We start from the raw sequence: 27607 nt of genomic DNA, 5'->3' as shown, positions 1-27607 counted from the left end.
AGTAGGCACAGAGATCCAGAAAAAATAGCAGGTGTACGTATAGTTATCAAATATTCAATGTAGGTAAGGCTGTTGTAACAACAGATCAAATAATTAATAGCCTACCTAGGTGTTAAAGATCTGAGGGATTCAAGGTTAGGGTCTAGGGATGAGCCGAACACCCCCTGGTTCGGTTCGCTCCAGAACATGCGAATGGACCGAAGGTTCGCGTGAACATTCGAACACTGTTAAAGTCTATGGTACTCCAACGTGAGAAATGAAAAGTGCGAATTTTAAAGGCTAATATGCAAGTTATTGTCCTAAAAAGGATTTGGGGACCCCGGGTCCTGCCCCAGGGGACATGTATCAATGCAAAAAAGGTTTTAAAAAATTCATTTTTTTCAGGAGCAGTGATTTTAATGATGTTTAAAGTGAAACAAATAAAAGTGAAATATTCCTTTAAATATTGTACCTGGGGGGTGTCTATAGTATGCCTGTAAAGTGATGCGTGTTCCCCGTGTTTAGAACAGTCCCTGCACAAAATGACATTTCTAAAGGAAAAAAAGTAATTTAAAACTGCTTGCGGCTTTAATGTAATGACAGGTCCCGGCAATATGGATGAAAATCATTGAGAAAAACGGCTTTGGGTACCCCCCCCCCCCCCAGCCTATTACCAGGCCCTTTTAGGTAGATTCAGGTAGGGGCGCGCAAATCTAGGTCGGCGTAGCCTAGCGAGTTTACACTACACCGGCCTAAGCTAGAGAGCAAAGTTGATGATTCACAAAGCATTTGCGCGCCAATGTGCGCCGGCCAAACCTAAAGTTGGAGGCTTAAGCCGGTGTAAGAGGAAGTGGGTGTGAACTTATGCAAATGATTGTGTAAGCGTGGTGCAGTGGTTTACGCCCGGCCTAACTTCAACGGAGCATGCACAGTGTTGTTTTAGCCGGAGCGCTTTCTTGTGCGCATGCGCGCATCTAGGTCGGCCGAACTTCCTGTTGTAGGCCGGCCTATTGGCTTGCGTCGAGCCTATAAATATGGCCATACATGCATCCGACCGATGCAAAATTAAATCCTGCTTCCCCCCCCTGAGCTTGGTAATTTTCCCCTTGGCTTATACAGTTACGATGTCTGCTCCCGTGGCTGCTCCTGTCACACACAGGAAAAAAAATATTTCTCCCCGGGAGAGGGCTATTATCATTGATGCGATGGAGGAGTTTCATGAGTCCCTCCATGGCCCTTCCAGCCGGAATACCACCCGTGCCAGGAAGCAGGAGATCTATGACACCATTGCCACCAGGGTCAATGCCCTTGGCAATGTCCCCCGCCCTGGCAAGCATATTTTATAAAAAATCAATGACATGCGGCTTCGGGTGCGGGAGAAGGTTGCCAAAATTAGGAAGCACCGGACTGGCACTGGGGGTGGCCCACCCTGTGCTGTCAAGCTGACCCCGGAGGAGGAGAGGATCGCCCGGTGTCTGCACAGGGAGCAGGTGGAGGGGATTGTGGGGGTTTGATTCCCGGGGAAGAGGTCTTGATGACAGGTAAGTGTGTTTTATATTTCCTATCTGGTGTGTAGCATGTGTGGGTGGGGGAAGGGAACATGTGACAAGTGTGTGAGTCCCCCAACATGTGACTGCTTTATGTCATCCACAGATGTGCAGGAGGAGGCGGGCCCATCTGGGGTTGGTGGCCGTCCCACCACATCTTTTGATGACCCTCCTGAAGAACCCCAAGATACTGTGGTGGAGGGGACTGTCTACCCCACGCCTATAGCGGTGGTGCTGGATGAGACCGTGGACCTTGCCCAGATTGGGCTTATTATCGAGGAGACCATGGTGATGGTTGGGCCCTCTACCACCTCCACCCCCATGATAGGAAGCCCCTCTCCCTCACCCACCAGCAGGGCAACCACCACCAGGACCTCCCCATACACCCGCTCTGTCGCCTCTTCTGGCCCCAGGAAGGCGAGCAGGAAGACCAGGGGTGTTGTGGGCGATGTTCAGGATCAGATCGCCCAGGACCAAAGCCTGCAGACCCAGCATATGGGGGATATTGCTGGGGATATGCGTAAGATATCACAGGATGCTGGACATCTGAGGGAGGCTGTGCAGGAATTGAGCTGTAACAGCTCTGCTGTAGCCACCTGCATGGTAGAGCTGCAGACCACCACGGCCAACCTGGCCACCAAGGTGGATTGCCTTTGTGAGGCAGTAAATAAAAATACTACTGTGGTACAGGCTGCCATACAGGAGGAGGGGAGACAGAGGCAGCGGAGTGAGAGCGCCAACCTCACAAGGCAATTGAGGATGCAGGCCCAGACAAACCTGTTCCTCAGCAGGATCGCCGCTGCCTTGGAGGCCAGGCAGACGTCACCTGGCAGGAGTGGGCCACCTGCCGATGTGCCACCTCCCGATCGACCCACCCCAGGCTCAGCCAAGGCAGCCGTCACCTGGCAGGAGTGGCCCACCTGAAGATGTGCCACCTCCCGATCTCCCACCACCCCAGGCTCCGCCCAGGCAGCTGAAGAGCCAATCAGCTGCCACCAGGCGCAGCCAAAGAAAGGCAAAATAAAAGCCTTTTTTTTTCCCCCTTTGCTCAGGTGATGAGTTTTTTGATTTCCCTTTGCTCAGGTGATGAGTGTTTTGATTTCCCTTTGCTCAGGTGATGAGTTTTTTGATCTCTTTCTGCCAGCACACGGTGAGGAGTGCTGCTTCAGTGTGACTGGTGTGTGAATGGGGGGGGGGGGGGTGTCACTCCTGCTGGCAAAGGGGTGTCACCCTCTGCCGTGTGAAAGGTGTATGAATGTACAGTGACATAATTGGAGCCTTGGCGTGGCGTTGCTGCTCCAAAGTCCCGTTTGGTGTACTTTGGTCTAATCCAATTAGATGAGGATGAAATGTGTCTGTGCTAGGGACCACAGTGGTGTGCATGCGTGCATTCTCATTGTGCCATGATTAATGTGTGTTTTTAACGTGTAAATATGTCTTCTGTGAGGTGTCTTCTTTTTGCGGCTCCCACAGCAGACAGGTTATCCTCAGTTATGGGGGGACTGTGTGGTTGGGGGGTCAGGTCATCACGTATGTCAATCTGCAGGCCCTTTCTCACGGCGTAGTTGTGCAGAATGCAACATGCCCCGATGATCTGGCACACAAAGTTTGGGGCATACAACAGGGTCCCCCCAGACTTATCCAGGCATCGGAAATGGGACTTCAGGAGGCCAAATGTGCGTTCCACCACTCCACGGGTACGTGCGTGTGCTTCATTGTATCTTCTCTCTCCTGGGGTTTGGGGAGTCCGGTATGGAGTCATGAGATGGGGTCCAAGTGCATATGCAGAGTCACCTGAAAGGGAAAAGACAGAAGGATGTTAGTCATGCATGTGCCCCTCGTGATGTCTGCATCATGGGGGGGACAGTCATACCTGACACCCATGTCACTCACCAACCAGCCAGGTGTCCCCATACATGTTCTGGTCAAAATCTGTTGGGATGTCGCTTTGACGGTATATGAAGCTGTCATGGCTGGATCCTGGGTGTTTGGCACGGACGTGCCATATGAGGCATTGGGCATCGGCTATCACCTGTACATTGATTGAATGCCAATGCTTCATATTGTGGTCTGTCTCACGTGGGGGCCGTAGTGCCACATGTGTGCAATCAATGGCCCCCACAGTGCGTGGGAATCTGTCAATTCGATAGAAATCCTCCATTGCCTTCTGCTGCAGATGCTGCTGGGTGGGTCTGATGAAGTGGTGGGACATGCGTCTGAGGATTGCGGGGACAACCTGGTGCACACATCTGCTCATGGTGGTTTGTGACATCCCAGCCACAGCTCCACTTGTTCGCTAAAAAGATCCACTGGCCAGGAAATGGATTGTTGCCAGTACCTTCACCAGTGGCTGCACTGCATGTGCACGATGTGTCTTGCTGGTGATGTCATCCTGCAGGATTGTGGTTAAATCCAGGATGGTTTACGGCTAAATCTGTAGATGCGATACACCTCTGCTTCCCCCATGGCAAAGACTTCAGGCGCGTTCGGTAGATCCGCTTCCCTTCCCTCCTACGAGTCCGTGGACCCATTAGTAGTGCTAGGACCACGCCTGCCCCTGGCTTGTTGGCACACAGATGTGTTGTCCTGCAAGTGTGGGTGCTCGGCTTGCTCAGCTCGTCCGTAACGCTGCTGCTGTAGCTGCTCTCCAGCTGACCTGTGTCCTGGTGCAAAGTTATTCCACCTTTTTGGTGGAATAACTTTAGGCCTGATGTAACACTTGATTGCACCGGGCTTAGCCTAAGTCTGGCGCACTTTCATTCGCGAATCGCCGTATCTCCGGAATTTGCATATTTAAATAGGAAATCAATGCAAGCGGAGGATGCGTCGCGCCTAAATATGCGCCCGGCTTAGAAAAGTTGCATCGGTCGGAAAAAGCCTATTTTCAGGCCTATCTTGTTCTGTGGGTATGGAGCAAATGTGCACCGGCGCATATCTACACCTACGCCGCTTATCTGTAGATAAGCCAGCCTAAATCTTTCTGAATCTACCTATTTGTGTCTTGTATGGATATTAACCACTTGAGCACCGGGTCATCGTCAAATGACGGCTCCACGGTGACTCTGAAAATCCTGTATTCTTGCGGCCACTGGGGGGCGCGCGAGCACGCCGGCGGCGGCGCGCGCGCCCGGCGTGTCCCCGAGATGCCGATGCGCGTGCCTGGCGGTCGCGATGTCCGCCAGGCACTCGGAATCGGCGGCTACAGGGACAAGACGTGGAGCTCTGTGTGTAAACACAGAGCTCCACGTCCTGTCAGGGGACAGAGGAGACCGATCTGTGTCTCTTGTACATAGGGACATAGATCGGTCACCTCCACCAGTCACCCCCCTTCCCCCACAGTTAGAACACAATTTAGGTATACATATTAACCCCTCCCTCACCCCCTAGTGTTAACCCCTTGAATGCCAGTCACATTTATACAGTAATTAGTGCATATTTATCGCATTAATCGCTGTATAAATGTGAATGGCGCCAAAAACGTGTCAAAAGTGTCCGATGTGTTCGCCGCAATGTCACGGTGACAGTAAAAAAATCGCAAATCGCCGCCAATACTAGTAAAAAAATTAATAAAATAAAAATGCCATAAATCTATCAGCTATTTTGTAAACGCTATAACTTTTGCGCAAACCAATCAATATATGATCATTGCGATTTTTTTTACCAAAAATATGTAGAAGAATACATATCGGCCTAAACTGAGGAAAAAAAAAGTTTTTTTAAAAAAAAATTGTGATATTTATTAAATAAAAAAGTAAAAAATAGTGTTTTTTTTTTAAATTGTCACTCTTCTTTTGTTTATAGCGCAAAAAAAAAAAAAAAACGCAGAGGTGATCAAATACCACCAAAAGAAAGCTCTATTTGTGGGAACAAAATGATAAAAAAATTGTTTGGGTACAGTGTAGCACGACCGCGCAAATTGTCATTCAAAGTGCGACAGTGCTGAAAGCTGAAAATTGGCTTGGGCAGGAAGGGGCGTAAGTGCCCGGTATGGAAGTGGTTAAGGGGAACCCTGCACCCAAATTAAAAAAAGAAAAGGCGTGGGGCCCCCAGGCCCTATATACTCTGAAAAGCAGTATACAGGCGGTTCAAACAAGACAGGGGGCCGGATTCAGATAGCAATTACGCCGGCGTATCTCGAGATGCGCGGCGTAAGTGTGAATTTGCGCCGTCGTATCTATGCGCCGTACCCAGAAAGCTAGACACGCCGTAAAATAGGCTTCCTCCAACCGACGCATCTTTTTTACGCCGGCGTATTGTAGGCGCATATTTACGCTGGGCGCATCTTCCGCTTCCATTGTTTTCGTATTTAAATATGCAAATGAGGGAGATCCACCAATTCAGAAACCTACGTTTGGCCGGCGCAGGCTACGCGCGGTGCGCGTAAGTGGAATATCTGGCGTAAAGTTACCCCTCATAAAGCAGTGGTAACTTTGCACCAGACTTGCTCAAGTCAGCTGGAGAGCAGCTACAGCAGCACCATTTCAGACGAGCTGAGCAACAACACTTGCAGGACAACACATCTGTATGCCAACATGCCAGGGGCAGCCGTGGTCAGAGCACTACTGCGTCTACGGGCACGTAGGAGGGCACGGGAGAGGATATACTAAACGCGCATAGACGTCTTTGCATGGGGGAATCGGAGGTGTATCGCATCTTCAGATTCAGCCCTGATGCCATCCTGGAATTAGCCAGAACCCTGCATGATGACATCACCAGCAAGACACGCCGCGTACATGCAGTGCAGCCACTGGTCAAGGTCCTGGCAACACTGCATTTCCTTGCCAGTGGATCTTTTCAAAGAACAAGTGGAGTCGTGGCTGGGATGTCACAATCCACCATGAGCAGATGCGTGCACCAGGTTGTCCCCGCAATCCTCACACGCATGTCCCACCACATCATCAAACCCACCCAGGAGCATCTGCGGCAGAAGGCAATGGCAGATTTCTTCAGAATTGCAGGATTTCCACGCACCGTGGGGGCCCTTGACTGCACCCATGTGGCACTACGGCCCCCCCGTGACACAGAGCACATATACTGCAATCGGAAGCACTGGCATTCCATCAACGTACAGGTGATAGCCGATGCCCAAGGCCTCATATGGCACGTCCGTGCCAAACACCCAGGGGCCAGCCACGACAGCTACATATATACCGTCAAAGCAACATCCCAACAGAATTTGAACAGAACGTGTATGGGGACAGCTGGCTGCTTGGTGAGTGACATGGGTGTCAGGCATGACTGTCCGCCCCCATGATGCAGACATCACGAGGGGCACATGCACGACTAACATCTTCCTGTCTTTTCCCTTCCAGGTGACTCTGCATATGCACTTGGGCCCCATCTCATGACTCCATTTCGGAATCCCCAAACCACAGGAGAGCAAAGATACAATTCTGCACACATATGTACCCGTGCAGTGGTGGAACGCACATTTGGCCTCCTGAAGTCCCGTTTACGATGCCTGGATAAGTCCGGGGGGACCCTGTTGTATTCCCCAAACTTTGTGTGCCAGATCATCGGGGCATGTTGCATTCTGCACAACTTTGCCATGAGAAAGGGCCTGGAGATTGACCTACGTGAAGACCTGACCCCCGAACCACACAATCCCCCCCTGCCCGAGGGTACCTCGTCTGCTGAAGGAAGAGCAGTCAGGAGATGCCTTGTGGAACGCTTCTTTACAAGTTAAACACACACATTCATCATGGCACAAGGAGAATGCACGCATGCACACCACTGTGGTCCCTAGCACACACACCCCACATCCTCATCAAATTGGATTAGCCCAAATCCAACAATCAGGACTTGGGAGCAGCAACGCCACGGCAAGGCTCCAATTATGTTGCTGTATATTCCTACACCATTCAAACGGCCGTGGGGATAAAATCTCCCCAACGAGCCAGGGTGCAGGGATTATAACTTAAATAAAACTCATTACCAGAGTGAAAATAATAACAAAACTCATCACCTGAGTATACCAAAAAAAAAAAAAATAAACATTTGAGACAAACAGAAAAACAACAATAAAAAATCATCTGCCCTGGCGTGGGCTGCGCCTAGTGCCCAGGCTCCTGGGGGGAGCCTCAGTTGGGAGGGGGTTATCTGGTGGAGGGACATCCCCCGGTATGTCCCTGGCTGCCTGGCTGCCCTCCAATGCCAGGGCAATGCGGCGGAGGTAGGTGTTCGTCACCGCCTGCATCCACAGCTGGCGGGTGGTGTTATTGCGCTGGTGGCGCCGTGTCTGCCTCCCCTCCTCATGTACTGCAGCTGCCAGGCTCCTCCCCTCCACCTGCATGGCAGCCTTATTGGCCTGGACTGCCTCTGCCAGGCTCCGCACCTCTGTCACTAGCTCTGACATGGTGGCCTGAAGATCCCCCATAAATGTCATAATGCCAGCGCAATTGGCACTCACGTCCTGCAGGCTAGAAAGGGATTCTACATTATGTCCCTCCTGCTGGGTGAGTGCCTGCTGCACTGAAAGCGCATAGGCAGTCTGGGTCTGAGCCGAGGAGGCCAGACTCTCTGCCACCTTGTGCAGGTCCACCACTAATGCAGACATGTGGTGGGTTTGGCGGGCCTGGTCCCTCGCCAAATTCTCCTCCAACTGCTCAGGGACACCCCTTGTTTTCCGGGTCGCCTTCCTTGGGGCAGAGGAGGCTTGGGGCAGGCTGGATGGGGTGGCCCTTGAAGGGCTATCCCTGATGGGGGATGTGGCCCTTGAGGGGCTATCCCTGATGGGGATGTGGCCCTTGAGGGGCTATCCCTGATGGGGGATGTGGCCCTTGAGAGGCTATCCCTGATGGGGGAGGAGGTTGCCGTCCTCCAGAGTGACCTGCTCCTCTTCCACTTCCTCAACAGGTGAGGATGGGTCATTCTCCTCCAGGGATAGGGTCGCCCAGCAGCCGACGACGGCCCAGCAACCTCCTGGACATCTGAGGATGACACAAAACATTCACATGTTGGTGGACCCACACACTTGTCACATGTTCCCTTGCCCCCCCACACATGATACACACCAGAGAGAAGATAAAACACACTTACCTGTCCTCAAGGGCTGTTCGCCAGAAACAAAGCCCGCCAGGCCCTCCACCAGATCCCTATCCAGGCACCTGGCAATGATGATCTCATCGGCAGTGAGGGTCAGGCTGGTGGCTGGTCCTCCTCCTGTGCCACTGGCATGTCTACGCATCTTGCCCAGCTTCTCCTTCACAAGATGCCGTAAATCATAAAAAAAATTCATTTATATCCCTGGTGCTCCTACCCATAACACCAAGGGCATTGACCTGGGTTGTGATTTCCAGGACAATGCAATCCCTCTCCACCTTGCTGGTAGTGCCAGCCTGTGCCCCATAGAGGCAAGCCCCATATTTATCCAGGCCCTCTATAATCAGAGCCTTCTCAGCAGGGCAGAAATTCAGCTTCCTCTTTCTCTTCGCACCTGGTGCAGACATGCCTCCAACAAAAAACAAAAGTCCTAGCAGTAAGAAATGCTTGGATACTTTTGCACTTGACGGGTGCATGTCTGGGCGCATTTATGCACTGGGCGTAGGCAGTGGGCCGGCGTATCTTAGGGGTTGCGCCGGGCGCAGTTGTGCGCATGCGCAGATGGGGGAAGACAATCCGTCGCCGTCACAGCGCATGCGCCGTTTAAGATACGCACAACGTATCTCTCTGCGACACGGTTGGACCATCATTTGCATGGGGTGATGCCCACTTACACTTACGCTGCCTTACGCCGCCTTACGCCATCGAAAATACGTTCCGCTGGCACATCTTGGTGAGCAATATCTTTCTGAATACAGTACATGCCTCTCCGTGCTGGTCCGGCGTAGTGTAAATAAGATACGCTACGCCGGCATAAATATGCGCCAATGTATCTGAATCCGGCCCAGGGACTGTAGGTGTGTTCTTAAGTAGAATCGGTTTGTAATTTGGAACAGGTACATTTTGTAAGTGTAAAAAAAATGTTTTAAGCTTTTTGGAAAACATAGGGAAGGGTTATCACCCCTGTAACATTTGTTTTGCTGTCTGTGCACCTGTTCAGAAGATTTCACCTCGCTTTCAGTCCCAATAAAAATTGTATTTTAAAAAATTTGGGTTTTTAGGGAAACAAGGATTGGTGATAAAGCATCCATCAGTGGACAGGAGAATGTTAACTCTTAGGCCCTGTACACACGAGCGGATATCAGATGAAAACGGTCCGCCGGACCGTTTCCATCGGACATTTCTGCTCCGGATTTTGATCTGATGGCTGTATACACCATCAGATCAAAATCCCAGTGGAAAACATACACGACGATGACGCGGCGACGTGCGCGACCCTGGAAGGTAAATACTTCCACGCATGCGTCGAATCACTTTGACGCATGCGAGGGATGGGGATCGGTCGGACTTATCCGGTGAGTCTGTACAGACGACCGGATAAGTCCGACGGACAGGTTTCCAGCGGATAGATTTCTTAGCATGCTAAGAAATTTTTATCCGCTGGAAAACGGTCGGCTGGACAAATGTCCGCCGAAAAATGTCCGCTAGGCCGTACACACGACCGGGTTTGTCTGCTGGAACTGATCCGCGGATAAATCCCAGCGGACAGATCCGGTCGTGTGTACGGAGCCTTACAGGAGAGAATTTCCCTTCCTAGGGGTAGATTTCCTCTGACTTCCTGTTGTTTCCCTCCATTTGTAAGTGGGAGTTGTTTGTAAGTCGGATGTTTGAAAGTAGGGGCCTGCCCTATATACTCTGCAGAAATTTGGGCCTTAGGTGTTGGTGGTACCAGAACACTGTAAGCCCTAACAGTTACTCTTGGTGGGTGCAGGAACGGGCCCTGCTGTGAAATATTAGATAAAACACTGTAATTACACACTCCTGTTAAACAGGGGCATAAAAATTGGGCCTTTGGCGGTGGTGTGGTGGTGTTGCCACAACACTGTAAACTCTTAGGCCGGGTACACACGAGAGGATTTATCCGCGGAAACGGTCCGGGGGTCCGGATAAATCCTCTGGCGGATTTTGATCTCATGGTTGTACTAACCATGAGATTAAAATCCCAGTGGAATTCCGTCCGCGGTGACGTGTCACGCCGTCGCCGCGATGATGACGCGGCGACGTGCGCGACGCTGTCATATAAGCAATTCCACGCATGCGTCGAATCATTACGACGCATGCGGGGGATGGATTCGGACGGATTGATCCGCTGAGTCTGTACAGACCAGCGGATCAATCCGTTGGACTGGATTCCAGCGGATCGATTTCTTAGCATGTCAAGAAATTTTGATCCGCTGGAAATCCATCCCCGGGGACAAAAATCCGCGGAAACAGATCCGCTGGATCGTACACGCCAGGGGATCTATCCGCTGGAACTGGTCCGCGGATCAATTCTAGCGGATCGATCCTCTCGTGTGTACGGGGCCTTACAGTTACTCTTGGTGGGCGCATGAATGGGCCCTGCTGTGGAATATTAGATCAAAAATTTTAATTTCGCGTCACTGTTAAACAGGGACAGAAAAATTGGGTCTTAGGCACTGGTGCTGGTGCCACAACACTGCAACCCCTTACAGATACTCTAGTTGAGCACAGGAACAAGCCCTGCTGCAAAATATTACAGCAACATTTTTAATTACACGCCCCTGTTAAACAGGGGCAGAAAAATTGGGCCTTAGCCACTGGTGGTGGTGCCCAGAACAAAAGATTTTCTTAGAAGCTATCAACATGAACATTGAGGAGGAATAGGATAGTCACTCAGCATAACAGGATAGCCACTCAGCATCAGCATAGGCAGTTTTGAAGGGATCTTACATAAAAAAAATATTTGGTTACATCAGCATCGGGTGCTTGGTAGCTGGTGATCCAAGACTGATTAATTTTTATGAAGGTGAGCCGATCAACCAAGTCGGTGGACAGGCGCACACTGTGATCGGTTACAAAGCCTCCAGCAGCACTGAATGTGCGTTTCGAAAGAACGCTGGATGCAGGACAGGGCAGTAGTTCAATTGCATACTGTGCAAGCTCTGGCTAGTGATCCATCCTCAAGACCCAGTAACCCAGAGGATTTTCAGTTGGAAAGGTCTCCAAGTCTGATCTTGCCCCTAGGTATTCCTGTGCCATGTAAATCAGATGCTGGCGATGGTTGCTGGAACCGATCAGACCTTGGGGCTGCGGACTAAAAAATTGTCTGAACGCATCAGTCAGATGGCCACCTTCTCCACCGCATTTTCTGTGACTGACCGAAGCCTCAGCAACACGTTGTCCAGGACTAGGGATGAGCTTCATGTTCGAGTCAAACCCATGTTCGACACGAACATCGTATGTTCGACGAATTACGAACGTTACAGACCGTTTGCGCCAAATTCGAGTGGCGCGTCACGGCCCATAATTCACTGCGGCATCGCAGTGCATTGCTGGCTGATGATTGGCCAAGCATGCACTATGACTCGCATGCTTGGCCAATCACAGCGCACAAAAAACGGAGAGCCATAATTGGCCAAAGCCAGGGTGGCTTTGGCCAATTATGGCTCAGGGGGTTTAGTACACGCCCACACTATAAAAGGCCACTTGCAGGTCGGCCTTGTGTAGTGTGTTGCGGCGGCGGTGGTTAGAGACAGAGAGAGAGAGAGTGTCATTTTTTCTATGTAGATAGAGCAGGCAGGCTAGTCAGTTAAAGTTACAGTGTGTAGAGGATATATATGCATCCCAGGTGTTGTACATATATTTATACACTGTATAGTTTAGCTGGATCAGCTCTTCCTAATTTACTGGCAGGCAGGTGATTGTGCTAGCTGCAGTATTCTCACGTGGTGTATTGCCTGTGCCCTCTGCAATGTGCACCATAAAGCTATGTGGTGTGTGTACTTGTGATGTGAAAGAGGGCGCTAGAGAGATGGTTACCTCACTGTTATGGACTCCCTAGTTGGGAGGACCTCCCAGTGGGTGTGATACCTAAGAATAGATTCAAACACTCCAGTGACAAAAAACGTATCACAGTACTGAATAAAGTTATCAATACAAAAGACAGTGTACTAAATGATATACCAAGTGCTGTGAAAAATAAATATATAGTTCACGAGACCCGTGAATGTGAACCAATACTGTGAAGACAGAGGTGATGAGTCTCTGTTTTACACACTCACACTCTCAATATGTATAGTGATACTGGATGTGATATCAATGCAAAAGACAGAAAAATTAACAAAATGCCAAGTACTGTGAAAAAAAAATTAAATAAATAAAAACATTTCCAAACGTATATAGTTACATAGTTAGTCAGGTTGAAAAAAGACACAAGTCCATCCAGTTCAACCACAAAAAAAATAAACAAACAAAATAAAAAACACAATACAATCCCATACACCCAACTCCATACCCACAGTTGATCCAGAGGAAGGCAAAAAACCCCAGCAGAGCATGATCCAATTTGCTACAGCAGGGGAAAAAATTCCTTCCTGATCCCCCGAGAGGCAATCGGATTTACCCTGGATCAACTTTACCTACAAATCTTAGTACTCAGTTATTTTATGTACATTTAGGAAAGAATCCAGGCCTTTCTTAAAGCAATCTACTGAGCTGGCCAGAACCACCTCTGGAGGGAGTCTGTTCCACATTTTCAGAGCTCTTACTGTGAAAAAACCTTTCCGTATTTGGAGGTGAAATCTCTTTTCCTCTAGACGTAAAGAGTGCCCCCTTGTCCTCAGTGTTGACCGTAAAGTGAATAACTCAACACCAAGTACACTGTATGGACCTCTTATATATTTGTACATGTTGATCATATCCCCCCTAATTCTCCTCTTCTCAAGAGTGAATAGATTTAGTTCTTCTAATCTTTCCTCATAGCTGAGCTCCTCCATGCCTCTTATCAGTTTGGTTGCTCTTCTCTGCACTTTCTCCAGTTCTCCGATATCCTTTTTGAGAACTGGTGCCCAAAACTGAACTGCATATTCCAGATGAGGTCTTACTAATGATTTGTACAGGGGCAAAATTATATCTCTGTCTCTGGAGTCCATACCTCTCTTAATACAAGAAAGGACTTTGCTCGCTTTGGAAACCGCAGCTTGGCATTGCATGCCATTATTGAGCTTATGATTAACTAAAACCCCCAGATCCTTCTCCACTACAGATCCCCCCAGTTGTACTCCCCCTAGTATGTATGATGCATGCATATTCTTAGCCCCCAAGTGCATAACTTTACATTTATCAACATTAAACCTCATCTGCCACTCAGTCGCCCAATTAGACAGAGCATTGAGGTCGGCTTGTAAATTGGCGACATCCTGCAAGGACGTTATTCCACTGCATAGCTTGGTGTCATCTGCAAAGACAGAAATGTTACTTTTGATCCCAGACCCAATATCATTTATAAATATATTGAAAAGTAAGGGTCCCAGCACTGAACCTTGGGGTACACCACTGATAACCTTGGACCATTCAGAGTAAGAATCATTAACCACGACTCTCTGAATTCTGTCTTTCAGCCAATTTTCTATCCATTTACAAACTGATATATCCAATCCTGTAGACCTTACCTTACACATGAGTATATAGTTCACGAAAGCCGTGAACGTGAATCAATACTGTGAAAACAGAGGTGATAAAGTCTCTATTAAGCACACTCAATATTGCAGTCCATAGTAAGTGGTCTTCCCAAGAAATTGGTAATCATGCGATGAAAGGTGAAATTGCAGCCATCACCAAATAAAGCTTCACCCGATGTGCTCTGGTTAAATATTGCTCTTACCGGAAGAAATGGACCTCTTTATTTAAAAAGAAAGGTCTGCTGAGCTGAGCAGGTTAAAGTGCCTGCACACTATTCACCTGCTGTTCAGACTGCTATGGTGTTGAGGCCAATGATATCTCGGGAATCCATCAAACAAAAACAAAAGGAGACTAATAGTGCATTATTGCTTTAATTAAAAATATAAAAAACAAAATGGCTGATTGGCCCCTTACTTTGTAGGTGCCTACCCGGCACTAGGACTGCATGCACTGAATAAGGGCTCTGTCTGGATGTGTACAGATCGATCGCGGTGCGGGGAGTCCCAATCAGATGCGATGGCGTCTAGGTGCGGGGTCAGCTGGGGAGCGAAAGATGTGTCAGACTGCCTCCGACAATTGTTTCACCAATGGGGACTGATGGTGGGCGTGTACTACCGACGAATGCATTCCCAGTGCCGCGCGGTTTTCCCACTTACAATCCTAGACATTGCTCACACATCTCCATAGTATATCAAACATTCAATTACCATAATTGGAAAACATTTAAAACCTTGTCTGTGTAGAGCTAAGCTGTTGTAACCTTATTGACATGCGACACAGAGTGAACTCCAGTATCTCCAAATATTTGCATATCACTGTTAAATGGTAATAGTTGCGTAGGTTGGTTTCAGCTTCTAGAAATTGACTAGACTTCTAGAGATATGATTATATTTATAAAACTGTTAAAAAGATAATAAAATATAATGATAAACTGGTTTATTTAGGGGAATATATTTTTGTGAGAGAGTATATTAAACTTCATGAATGTTACTGCCATCTTGTGGAGGGAATATATATTGTTCCTAGTTGGATGGAAATTCTATATTGCGTTTTACTATGATTCTTAATAGATAGATCAAAAGGTAAACTTGCAAATATACGAATGGATCCTGGTGAGGAGGGTCTCTCAGCAGGAACCACTAGACAATTAGTGGTAATTGCCAAAACAAAGAAGGGAAATTATTTGTAAAAATTGTATATTCATATATATTGAAAGGTTCATTAGTCATTGGATAGAAAGCAATTTAGATCCAATTCAATATTTAACCCTGTGGGGTGCATGGTCTGCATTTTGTGTATCCACATTGTTTCGTTTTGGGAAATGCTCCGGGTCATATGTGTTCCTCTCCAGTGTTTGGACACTTTATCTATCCCATAGAACGTACATACTGTGGGATCACTGTTGTGATGGCTGGTGAAGTGCCTTGAGACACTGTGATTTGGAACATCATTGCGTATGTTAGCTAAGTGCTCGTTAAGGTGTGTGTACTGCCTTTGTCCTCTGTAGTTTGCACCTAAAGCTACTTGGTGTGTTGGTGTGTTGGTGTGTACTGCCCGTGTCCTCTGCAGTTTGCACCTAAAGCTACGTAGTGGGTATTGCCTGTGTCCTCTGCAGTGTGCACCATAAGGCTACATGGTGTGTGTACTGCCTTTGTCCTCTGCAGTTAGCGCCTAAAGCTACTTGGTGTGTACTGCCTGTGTCTTCTGCAGTTTGCATCTAAAGCTACGTGGTGTGTGTACTGCCTGTGTCCTCTGCAGTTTGCACCTAAAGCTACGTAGTGTGTACTGCCTGTGTCCTCTGCAGTGTGCACCATAAAGCTACGTGGTGTGTACTGCCTTTGTCCTCTGCAGTTTGCACCTAAAGCTACTTGGCGTGTACTGCCCGTGTCCTCTGCAGTTTGCACCTAAAGCTACTTGGTGTGTATTGCCCGTGTCCTCTGCAGTTTGCGCCTAAAGCTACGTAGTGTGTACTGCCTGTGTCCTCTGCAGTGTGCACCATAAAGCTACGTGGTGTGTGTACTGCCTTTGTCCTCTGTAGTTTGCACCTAAAGCTACTTGGTGTGTACTGCCCGTGTCCTCTGCAGTTTGCACCTAAAGCTACGTGGTGTGTACTGCCCGTGTCCTCTGCAGTTTGCACCTAAAGCTACGTAATGTGTACTGCCTGTGTCCTCTGCAGTGTGCACCATAAAGCTACGTGGTGTGTGTACTGCCTTTGTCCTCTACAGTTTGCACCTAAAGCTACTTGGTGTGTACTACCCGTGTCCTCTGCAGTGTGCACCTAAAGCTATGTAGTGTGTACTGCCAAAGCTATGTAGTGTATACTGCCTGTGTCCTCTGCAGTTTGCACCTAAAGCTACATGGTGTGTACTGCCCGTGTCCTCTACAGTTTGCACCTAAAGCCACTTGGTGTGTACTGCCGTGTCCTCTGCAGATTGCACCTAAAGCTACGTAGTGTGTACTGCCTTTGTCCTCTGCAGTTTGCACCTAAAGCTATTTGGTGTGTACTGCCCGTGTCCTCTGTAGATTACACCTAAAGCTACATAGTGTGTGTCATGGACCTTGGAATGCGGAAGTGTTTCTCCTTGAAATCTGTTACACAGTGGGGGGTCTTCTGCCCTGTCTTAAGGCTAACCCCCCCCCCCTCCAGACGGCTCCATTGTCTGGCTGTTTGTGTACATTGATTGCCCCCTGGGGCTTCTGTCTCATTACACATAGCAGTCCTTCTATTCAAGCTATCAGACCAATCCCTGCTGACCCTGTTTCAAGTCCTCATTTGCATGGCTAAGAGGATCTAATGGAGAACGACCATTGTAACAGGAGTGACTTTTGGGCACAGATTGAGCCAGGAGATGGGGTACACATGTTGGATTGTTTTGGCGTGGACAGTGATTTACAGTATATTCCTTAATGCCTGCAAAGAATATTCTATGACTCATTTCTATGATTAGCCCTGACTAGTGACATGCTAATTGAGTCAGGGCCTGGAAGACATTTCATTGTCCCTTGTGTAAAGGTGTTAATCCAGGTCTGCCCCCAGACCTCTAATTATGTATGCTAAATACTGTTTATGTGTGGAATGTACTTGTCGGAGACAGAGCGTCTGTCTGGGGATGTGGATTGGAAGGAGATCATTGTGTGATGATGTTTTGTTTGTTATGCTGTTAATGAAGGAATGTTTAGTAATTAGCCTAAGGCCCCATACACACGATAGAATTTATCCGCGAATACGGTCCAGCGGACCGTTTCCGCGGATAAATCCTCTCGAGGATTTCAGCAGATTTTAATGCGATGGAGTGTACTCACCATCGCATTGAAATCCGCGCCAAAATCCTCTGGCGATGACGTGTCGCGCCGTCACCGCGATTATGATGCGGCGATGTGCGCGACGCTGTCATATAAGGAATTCCACGCATGCGTCGAATCATTACGACGCATGCGGGGGATCCCTTCGGACGGATGGATCCGGTGAGTCTGTACAGACCAGCGGATCCATCCGTTGGGATGGACTCCAGCAGATGGATATGCTCTGCATGTCAGCAAATATTCGATCTGCTGGAATCCATCCCAGGGGAGATATATCCGCGGAAACAGATCCGCTGGCGTGTACACACCATAGGATCTATCCGCTGAAACCCATTTGCTGGGATTTATCTGCGGATGGATTCTATGGTGTGTACGGGGCCTTAGTGTGTGATTAGGGGGGTGGAGATTTCATTGTCCCTTTGAATAATTCCATGCCTTGTACTGTATATAAGCTGAGAAGAAACCATTAAAGATGTCTTCATTTGAAACCAGAGAACACGGAGAAAGTCTCGTTATTCTGGGAAATGGGAGGCCTGCTGGTTTGTCTGTGTGTCAGATGAGCTGACGTAGTTGATGGAAGGTCGTAAACAGTGGTGACCGTTACAACCATGTACTTTACAATTGACCAATAGGAAAGCGGTTGTTGGGGGCGGGATGTTCAAACTTCTGTATTAAAGTGTGTTGTGTGCTTCCAATAAAAGAGTTTCCTGTTTGAACTTACATACAGCCTACCTGGTGTTTGCTCTGATGGATTTCGAATGGCACATAGCTGTAGTTCGGATCCCGGAGCCTTGGATGACCGAACCATCAGACGTTGCGATCTGCAATCTGATTCAACAGCAGCAGAGGAGTGTCGGGAGAGTGGACACACCTAAAGCTACTTGGTGTGTACTGCCCGTGTCCTCTGCAGTTTGCACCTCAAGCTACGTGGTGTGTACTGCCCGTGTCCTCTACAGTTTGCACCTAAAGCTAATTGGTGTGTACTGCCTTAGTCCTCTGCAGATTGCACCTAAAGCCACGTAGTGTGTGTACTGCCTTTGTCCTCTGCAGTTTGCACCTAAAGCTACTTGGTGTGTACTGCCCGTGTCCTCTGCAGTTTGCACCTAAAGCTATGTGGTGTGTACTGCCCGTGTCCTCTACAGTTTGCACCTAAAGCTAATTGGTGTGTACTGCCCGTGTCCTCTGCAGATTGCACCTAAAGCTACGTAGTGTGTACTGTCTTTGTCCTCTGAAGTTTGCACCTAAAGCTACTTGGTGTGTACTGTCCGTGTCCTCTGCAGTTTGCACCTAATGCTACTTGGTGTGTACTGCCTGTGTCCTCTGCAGATTGTACTAAAAGCTATGTAGTGTGTACGGCCTTTGTCCTCTGCAGTTTGCACCTAAAGCTACTTGGTGTGTACTGCCCGTGTCCTCTGCAGTTTGCACCCAAAGCTATGAGGTGTGTGTACTGCCTTTGTCCTCTGCAGGCCATTAGTATGTCTGGAAGGACAACAAGGAGAGGCAGAGAGTCACGAGGGCAAGCAGGCCGTGTTGAGCCGCAACATGCCGAAGACTTGGTAGAGTGGATGACCAAGCCATCCTCATCCTCCTCATCCTCTCTCACCCAGGATCATGGTACTGTGTCTGGCAAAGCAGCTGCCAAGGTATCCTCTTCCCTCTGCTCAATGGCATCAGTCACTCCTTCCCTAGCCCCACCATGTCCTCCTGAGGAGTCCCCTGAACTGTTTGACCACAGTGTTGGGTACATGCTGCATGAGGATGCGCAGCGTTTTGAAGGCTCCAAAGATGAGACACAGCTAGAGGAAGGCAGTAACGTGAGCCCAGAGAGAGGGGGTGCCTAAGAAGGACAGAAATCTGGCAGCCGTGTTCCCCCAGCTGCAGCATACTGCCAGGCTTTCTACAGTGATGAGGAGAGAGGGGATGATGAGGTCACTGACTCTACGTGGGTGCCTGATAGGAGAGTGGAGGAGGAGGAGGAGGCACAGGCACGTCTCCAATGAGGCAGGATGCCCTCCAGGGGCCAGCTTAAGGGCAGCACACCGACTGCATCACAACGCAGAGCTACGCATGCGCAGGGCGCCGCTGTGTCTCATCGTTATTCCAAAAGTTCTTTGTTGTGGGCCTTTTTTGAGACGAGTGCATCAGATCGCACTGCTGCTATTTGCAACATATTTCTCAAGCGTATCTCGCGTGGCCAAAACATCACCTGCTTGGGCACCACATGCTTGACCAGACATATGTCGACCTGCCATGCAGTTCATTGGCAAGCGTACCTCAAAGACCCACAACAAAGAACAAGCCTAGTACATGTGGGCAATCTACTATCGGTACACCGATGGCAGATTGTACCAGGCAAATTTCTCTGCCCCAGCTGCTGCAGCGCCGAAAGAAGTTCTCTCCCAGCCATCCCAGGCATGGACAGGGACGTTGCCTATCTTTCACGGCACATTGGGTGACTCTGCTGGCAGCTGGGAAGGACACATGACAAGGTACAGTAGTGTTGGAGGTTGTTCCGCCACCATGCCTCCAATATGCTACTACTGGTTGTGACACACCTCTCTCCTCCACCCCAGCTCCTCTCCGCCCTGCGACAGGGGAAACTGACCCATGTGCCCTGTTTTGCTCATGTCCTTAATTTGGTGGTGCAGCAGTTCTTGGGCAGGTACCCGGGCTTACAGGATGTCCTGAAGCAGGCCAGGAAAGTCTGTGTGCATTTCCGACAGTCATATAATGCCAGTGCTCGGCTGGCAGACCTCCAAAGGGAATACAACCTGCCCAAGAACCGCCTAATCTGTGACATGCCCACCAGGTGGAACTCTACGTTGGAAATGCTGCAGCGGCTGCACACGTAACAGAGGGCCATCAATGAGTATCTGTGCCAATATGGCAGCAGAACTGGGTCAGGGGAGCTTGTTTTTTTTCCCCACGCCAGTGGGCCATGTTCAGGGATGCATGCACTGTCCTGTCACCATTTGAGGAGGCCATAAGGATGGTGAGCAGTGACAGTGTATGCATCAGTGAGACTATCCCTCTTATTCACATGTTGGAGCACACGTTGCATGGAATAATGGAAAGGGCCCTTGAGGCAGAACAGAGGGAGGAAGAGGAGGACTTCCTTACCTCTCAAGGCCCCCCTTTATCCAGACAGTATTCCTGCTTGCCCGCCTATCACACAGGAAGTGGACGAGGAGGAGGATTGTGTCAGAATGGAGGTGGAGCCTAGCACTCAGCATCAGCAGCAGTCTTCAAGGGATCAATTACAGTCCCAAGGAACCCATGGACTTGTACGTGGCTGGGATGAGATGGCTGCGGATCATGTCGTCCTCAGTGACCCAGAGGACTCCTCACCGAATGCCTCAGCAAACCTACGTTGTATGGCCTCCCTGATCCTGCAAAGCCTGCGGAAGGATCCCTGTATTCGTGCTATCAAGGAGAGGGATCATTACTGGCAGGCAACTCTCCTTGATCCATGTAACAAAAATAAGGTTGCAGACCTTATCTTGCTGGCGCAGAGGGAGCAGAAGATAAAACATCTTTGGGAGGCCTTGCAGAAAGGTCTATGCAACGCGTTCCCAGAGACTAGGGGGTTACAAAATCCTGGTCCTGGACAAAGTGTTGCTGAGGCTTCAGTCAGTGACAGAAGGAGCGGTGGAGAAAGTGGCCGTCTGACCGATGCGTTCAAACAATTTTTTAGTCCGCAGCCCCAAGGTATGACCAGTACCAGCAACCATCGCCAGCATCTGTTTTACATGGTGCGGGAATACCTAGGGGCAAGATCAGACTTGGACACCTTTCCCACCGAAAATCCTCTGGCTTACTGGGTCTTGAGGATGGATCCCTGGCCAGAGCTTGCACAGTACGCAATTGAGCTACTGACTTGTCCTGCATTCAGCGTTCTTTCAGAACGCACATTCAGTGCTGCTGGATTCTTTGTAACTGATCACAGGTCGATCGACTGACCTTCATAAAAATGAATCAGGCTTGGATCACCACCAGCTACCAAGCACCTGATGCTGATGTAACTGAATAATTTTTGATGCAATACTTTGCAGCGGGCTCATTCCTGTGCTCCAACTAGAGTATCTGTGAGGGGTTGCAGTGTTGTGGCACCAGCACCAGTGCCTAAGGCACAATTTTTCTGCCCCTAATTAACAGGGGCGTGTAATTACATTTTTTGATGCAATACTTTGCAGCAGGCTCATTCCTGCGCTCCAACTAGAGTATCTGTGAGGGGTTGCAGTGTTGTGGCACCAGCACCACCACCACCAACACCAACAAAGGCCCAATTTTTCAGCCCATGTTCAACAGGGCCATGTAATTACAATTCTTGATCTAATATTTCACAGCAGGGCCCATTCCTGTCCCCACCAAGAGTAACTGTGAGGGTTTACAGAGTTGTGGCACCAGCGCCAGCACCAAAGGCCCAATTTTTCTACCACTGTTCAAAAATGGCATGTAATTACAATTCTTGATATAATAGTTGTCAGGAACATAACTTACCAAGGCCAAGATGCTAAGGGCGGCTCACCTTTGCGACCCGACGCGATCCGCCCCCTAGATTTGGGACAGGGAGAAGGACGCACCGGGAGGCACCAGTAGCAAGGTGGAGATCCTGATGCAGGAACAGGAAACTGGATAGTGGTAGCCCGCTGAGAACAGGAAGCAGTCCAGGAGTGGAGCACCTACACAGGGACGGAAGCTGAAGCGTGATCCGAGAAGCAAGCCGTGGTCAGGGGTAGGAGAAGGCAGGAGATCCAAAGTTTAAGCCGGAGGTCAAGGGTTAGAGAGATCAGACAGTCCAAAGTTCAAGCCGGGGTCAAAGAGTTAAAGAGAGCAGCAATCCGAAGGGTAAGCCAAAAGTCAGGTAAACAGGTATCCACAGGTATGATCAGCAGCAAAGGTACTTCAGAAGCTGTTACGAACCAGCAACCTGAAGGGAGGAAGGGGCTGGTTTAAATAGGCCGCTCAGGCCTCTGATTGGCCAAAGGTGGAACAAGCCTATGCGCACCCGTGCGCACGCACGCGTCTGCGCACACGGCGCCCAGTCACACCGCGCATGTGCGGACTCCGGACGCTCCCAAACTGTCCATCAACTCCGGATTTTCCTGGTGGAAGGCTCGGATCAAACTTTCCTGGGCCTGCTGCATGACCTCCTGAAGATTCCCAAAGTTTTGTTGGATGGAGACTAAGTGCTCCTGAACCGCAGGGACAGAAGATTCAGGGATGGAGTCCAGAAGGAATGAAGGGTGGTAGCTGAAGTTGGCCCAGAATGGGGTTTGGTTAGTAGAGGCATTTACCGAGTTGTTATAGGCAAATTCTGCCGATGGCAATAAGGATACCCAGTCGTTTTGAGACACCGAGGAAAAGCAACGGAGATATTGCTCCAAAGTTTGGTTGGTCCTTTCTGTCTGACCGTTGGATTGCGGATGATAAGCAGAGGACAGGCAAACTTTAATCTCCAGCGATTTGCAGAGCTCCCTCCAAAATTTCGACGTGAACTGCACCCCTCTATCGGACATAATACTTTTGGGCACCCCGTGCAGTCTTACTATCTCCTTGAAGAAGATCCTGGCCGTATCTGCCGCAGAAGGTGTGTCAATCATAGGCAAAAAGTGAGCCAACTTAGACAGGCGGTCCACTATGACTAAAATTGTGGTGAAGCCTTCAGATGGGGGCAGATCCACAATGAAATCCATGGAAACCTCTGACCATGGACGTTCCGTTTCTCCAGAGAAGAGGTGACTTGGTCGGGACACTGTCTGGAAGCCACTTTAAGGGAGCTTAACAAGTATGTTTGGGAAACCAAAAAAAAATTCTGGGAGGTTAGAACAGTACTAGGTTCCAATGGAGTCCAAGTGTCAGCAAACATTCTAGAAAGGGCGTCCGCTTTCCCGTTCTTTGAGCCAGGTCTGTAAGTGATGTGAAGATTAAAACGAGTGAAGAAGAGCGCCCAACGGGCCTGTCTGGGTCTTATTCGCTTGGCAGATCGAAGGTACTCCAAGTTTTTATGGTCAGTGAAGATTAAAATGGGATGGAGCGCTCCTTCCAACAAATACCTCCATACCTCTTCTAATGCAAATTTAATGGCAAGCAGTTCTCGGTCCCCAACATCATAATTCCTCCCCCCCGGAGGAGTTAACTTCCGGGATGCATAGGCCACAGGGTGTAATAGATATTTAGGTCCCTGTCTCTGGGACAAGATAGCGCCAGTGGCTGTCTCGGAGGCATCAACCTCCAGGATGAAGGGTAGAGCTGGGTCTGGGTGCCGTAAAACAGGTGCGGAAGAGAACACTGCCTTAAGCCTTGTGAATGCTTCCTGTGCCTTCTGGGACCAATGGAACCGACAGCCCTGACGGGTCAGCTCGGTGATGGGAGCCACAATGGAAGAAAAACTGACAATGAATCTCCGGTAAAAATTAGCGAAACCAATAAAGCGCTGTATGCCCTTCTTATCGGTCGGAGCTGGCCAGTCCTGGACTGCCTTAACCTTTTGCGGGTTCATGGCTATCCCGTTGGTGGAGATGATAAATCCCAAAAATTGAACCGTTGTCTTCTCAAATTCACATTTTTCGGCCTTGAGGTAAAACTTATGTTCCCTGAGAATGGCCAGCACTTTTTTGACGTGGCTCCGGTGTAGCTCAAGAGAGGCCGAAAAAATGAGAATGTCGTCTAAATAGACAACCAGGAAATCATCCAAGTACTGGCGAAAAATGTCATTAACCAGGTGCTGAAACGTGGCGGGGGCGTTGCAGAGGCCGAAGGGCATCACCAGATATTCAAAATGCCCAAATCTGTATCTGAAGGCGGTCTTCCATTCATCCCCCGCCCTGATTCGAATGAGGTTATAGGCTCCCCGGAGATCCAGTTTGGAGAAGACTTGAGCTGCACGGAAACGTTGGAATAGTTCCGGAATGAGAGGTAATGGGTATCTGTTTTTTATAGTAATTTTATTTAATTCCCGGTAGTCGATGCAAGGCCTGAGGGAGCCATCCTTTTTTTCGACAAAGAAGATCCCCGCCCCGGCTGGAGAAGAGGAAGGACGAATAAACTTTTTATCAAGATTTTCGTCGATATAAGCCTTGAGGGCTACTAATTCCGTCTCCGACAAGGGGAAGATACGACCGAATGGAATCTTGGAGCCGGGCAGAAGATCGATAGGACAGTCGTATGGCCTGTGCAGGGGAAGGCGGTCGGCCTGCTGCTTGTCGAATACGTCTTTAAAGTCAGAGTAAGCGGAAGGGACGTGAAGAAGGTTATCTGGTGCGGCAGCGGCAGTCATGGTAGAGCAAGAGGCTTTGGCAGGCAGAAGGCAGTGCTGGGAGCAATATAAGGAAGAGAACATGACTTCTTTTTTGTACCAGTCGATACAGGGTTGGTGAACCTGCAGCCACGGGAGTCCCAAGATGATGGGGAACATTGGGGATGGTATGAGATCCAGGCGGAGAAATTCTTGATGTCCGGCATCAGAGATAGTGAAGATAGGCAGCGTTTCCTGGGTAACCAATCCGGAACGTGGAAGGGAGCCATCTGCCAGATGAATCTGCAGGTGGAAGTCCTTGGGACGGCAGGGAACATGCAGCTTCTGGGCTAGGGCAGAGTCCAGGAAGCAGCTGCATGCTCCAGAGTCAATTATGGCTGGCAGACGGGTTGCCCCTTCCGGGAGCTGCAATCTTAGAAAAAGGACAATATAAGTCTGAGGTAGGTTAGTAATGTGGTAACTGAAAGCAGGTGGTAATTTAAACTTACAGGGTCTCACCGGGCAGGAACGAAGGAAGTGGCCTGCTCCACCACAGTACAGACACAGATTGGACTGGCGTCTTCGCTGTCTCTCCTCGGGAGTGAGATGAGACCGAACTAGGCCGAGCTGCATGGGCTCAGGGTCAGGAAGAGAGGACACTGGCGGGACTGGGAGAGGCAGAGGAGCCTGAGGAAATCTTGGTGGTGTCCAGTTTGGACGGGTCGCTTGGAAGCGTTCTGCCCGTCGTTCCCGCAAACGTCTGTCGAGCTGGGTGGCCGATTTAATCAAACCCTCAAGTGAAGCAGGAGGATCGACTCTGGCCAATTCGTCCTTGAGGGACTCTGATAGTCCTTGGCGAAATTGGTACCTTAAGGCCGCCTCGTTCCATCCCGTGTCTGCTGACCACTTGCGGAACTCTGCAATGTAATCCTCCACGGGCCTCCTACCCTGGTTCAAGTTGTGGAGTGTGACTTCCACTGTAGCTGAGCGCAGAGGATCATCATACAACTTGGACATGTGTTCAAAGAAAGAGTCCAAAGTGTCCAATATCGGGCTCCTCTGCTCCATCAGGCCATGGGCCCACGCTTGGGGTTCGTCAGAAAGGAGCAAAATCACGAAGCCCACCTTCACGACTTCTGAGCAGAAGGTTCTGGGTTGTAATGTCAAGTATAGTGAACAAGCGTTTTTGAAGGCTCGGAATTTTTTGCGGTCGCCTACAAACCACTCAGGTGTAGGGACCCGGGGTTCCGGATGAGTCATGGCTACTGCTGGCCCTGCAGAAGACTGGGGGGTGGGTGCCCCTGTGGCTGGAGTTGCGGGGGGGACCGAAGGTCCAGGTGCGACAGTCAGTTGCTGAAGACGGCCGTCCATCTGCAGGTATCCCTCTTGCAACTTCTGAACTGCATCGGTCAACGCAGAGACTTGTTGACAAAGAGCCTCGAAGGGTGAGCACGCCCTGTTGGCCTCAGACATCTGGCTGGTGCCTATTGTCAGGAACGTAACTTACCAAGACCAAGATGCTAAGGGCGGCTCACCTTTGCGACCTGATGCGATCCGCCCCCTGGATTTGGGACAGGAAGAAGGACGCACCGGGAGGCACCGGGACCAGTAGCAAGGTGGAGATCCTGATGCAGGAACAGGAACTGGATAGTGGTAGCCCGCTGAAAACAGGAAGCAGTCCAGGAGTGGATCACCCACACAGGGACGGAAGCTGAAGCGTGATCCGAGAAGCAAGCCGTGGTCAGGGGTAGGAGAAGGCAGGAGATCCAAAGTTCAAGCCGGAGGTCAAGGGTTAGAGAGATCAGACAGTCCAAAGTTCAAGCCGGGGTCAAAGAGTTAAAGAGAGCAACAATCCGAAGGGTAGGCCAAAAGTCAGGTAAACAGGTATCCACAGGTATGATCAGCAGCAAAGGTACTTCAGAAGCTGTTACGAACCAGCAACCTGAAGGGAGGAAGGGGCTGGTTTAAATAGGCCGCTCAGGCCTCTGATTGGCCAAAGGCGGAACGAGCCTGTGCGCGCCCGCGCACACGGCGCCCAGTCACACCGCGCATACGCGCGCGCACCACCGGCGCGCGCAACAGCGCTGGCCTGCCGTGAAGCTGAGGAGTTCGGGTCTGCACAGGATGGGTGCCCTGACAATAGTTCACACAGCAGGGAGTTCCAGCTCCCACCAAGACTAACTGTGAGGGCTTACAGTGTTGTGGCAACACCAACACCTAGGGTCCAAATTTCTGCAGAGTATATGCGGCAGGCCCCTTCTTTCAAACATCCAACTTACAAGTGACTCCTACTTGCAAACGGAAGGAAACAACAGGAAGTGAGAGGAAATCTACCCCTAGGAAGGGAAATTCTCTTCTGTAAGAGGTGTCTCCTGTCCACCACTGCTCCAGAAAAAAACTACCGTTTTAAAAACGTTTTTTTTTTCATTGATACATGTTCCCTGGGGCAAGACCCAGGTTCTCAAACCTGTTTTCCGACAATAACTTGCATATTAGGCTTTAAAATTAGCACTTTTGAATTTCGAACGTTCGAGTCCCATTGGCGTTAATGGGGTTCTAAATGTTCGCGTGAACGTTCGGTCCGTTCGAAGGTTGTGGTGCGTATCAATGATGCATGCGCTGTCACTGCTCACCATCCGCGTGGCCTCCTCAAATCGTGACAGGACAGTGCAATGCAATCTTGATCACGAGCCACTGGCATGGCGAAAAAAAGCCATGCACCCCTGACCCTGTCCTGGTGCCATAGTCGCACAGGTGCTCATTGATTGCCCTCTGCTGCATGTGCAGCCTCTGCAGCATGGCCAAAGTGGAGTTCCACCTGGTGGGCATGTCACAGATTAGGCGGTTCTTGGGCAGGTTTTATTCCTTTTGGAGGTCTGCCAGCCGAGCACTGGCATTACATGACCGTCGGAAATGCACACAGTTTCCTGGCCTGCTTCAGGACATCCTGTAAGCCCGGGTACCTGCCCAAGAAATGCTGTACCACCAAATTAAGGACAGTGCACATGACTCAAGTGTC

This window comes from Rana temporaria, chromosome 11, assembly GCF_905171775.1.
Source record: "Rana temporaria chromosome 11, aRanTem1.1, whole genome shotgun sequence".
NCBI lineage: Eukaryota > Metazoa > Chordata > Amphibia > Anura > Ranidae > Rana > Rana temporaria.
The sequence above is the reverse complement of the archived record's forward strand: the minus strand, read 5'-3'. Positions refer to the sequence as shown.